The sequence below is a fragment of the Myotis brandtii genome, unplaced genomic scaffold (genome assembly GCF_000412655.1).
Source record: "Myotis brandtii unplaced genomic scaffold, ASM41265v1 scaffold1627, whole genome shotgun sequence".
In the NCBI taxonomy this organism is placed as follows: Eukaryota; Metazoa; Chordata; class Mammalia; order Chiroptera; family Vespertilionidae; genus Myotis; species Myotis brandtii.
In genome coordinates this window covers 144,708-145,969 of record NW_005355951.1, presented here as the reverse complement: position 1 = coordinate 145,969, position 1,262 = coordinate 144,708, and positions in this window count along the sequence as shown.

Genomic DNA, 1,262 nt, shown 5'->3' with positions numbered 1-1,262 from the left:
GTGGCGCGCGAGGAGGGAGTGGGTGTGTGTCCGGGGAAGGTCCAGACCTCGTCCTTGGTTTGGGGTGAGCTGTTGGTTTTCTGGAGGGGGGCCCTGGGAGGACGGTGCCCCAGAGCCTCTTGCGCCCCCACCCCTGTCTGGACCGGTTTTGTTGCTGTAATTGACGCTCTTGGGATTTCAGAGCTCAGTTCCGGGTCACACCCGACCTGACTTGTTGCCCTGAGCCGGAGGCTGGGCAGCGTGTGCTGGGAGGAGGGCAGAGACCTCGCCCCGTTCCCGCCCAGGGGCTGGGAGCTGCCGCCCGCGCGGTTTGCCTGCCCCAGGCCCTGGGGGGTGCAGGGAAGCTGGGGCTTCAGCCGCCTCCCTGTGCGTCCAGTGGGGATGACTCTGGAGACAGAAGCTGTCCTCCGTCGCCGGTTGTCTGCCTGCCGCTGTCATTGTTTCCGCTCAGGGGCTGTTGGGTGACCCTCTCCAAGTCCCAGGCCGCTCTGGGGGCCCGGCCTGGCTGCTGGAAATGGGGGTTCACACGGTGCTTAGTGCACATGACTGTATTGGGTGCTGGGGTTTATCCCCGAGGAAATGCCTCCGTGATTGCAGTGACAGGTCAGGCACCGAGGGCAGTGGAGGAGGCTCCTGCAGTGAGCTGGCCGCAGGGAGCCAGCACTCAGGGCATAGGGGCCTGTGGGTGCCAGTGCGCCCCCCTCCCAGACTTGCTTCTCTCTCTTGTCAGCCAGAAGCTTCCAGCACTAGGTCACATAGGAAGGAACATCTGGCCAGCTGCTTCCTTTTTCCTTCAATTCTGCCAGCCAAGCAGCCTCAGCGGTCACAAGAGCGGCCTTTCTTTGGTGTGTGGCCCTAGAAACAGCCCTGACGGGACTCCTTGGGAGCCTGTCTACAACCAGCCCTTCCCAGGCCCCGGTGTGTCTGCTCCACGTGGACTCCAACCCTGATTCTGTCAGTCAACCCTGCACAGGTAAAAGTCTGTGTTTGGACTCCCCCAAACTTAACTACTAGTACAGTTGTCCTCGCAGACACCAAATCCTCAGATTTTCAGACTCTTATATAAAACTATGGGCCCAGTGCACAAATTCGTGCACCTTGAAAGGAACTGTGGGCCACTAGGCTGCGGTGGGCACAGGGGCGGGTCTTGCCCCATCCTCTGTACCCCTGCCCGGCCCCTCCTGCCATGGCCCCGGTCCCCTCTCTACCGGCAGCCCCGCTCCCTCCGCCGCTCCCATGCACCAGCCCTGCTCGCACCCCCT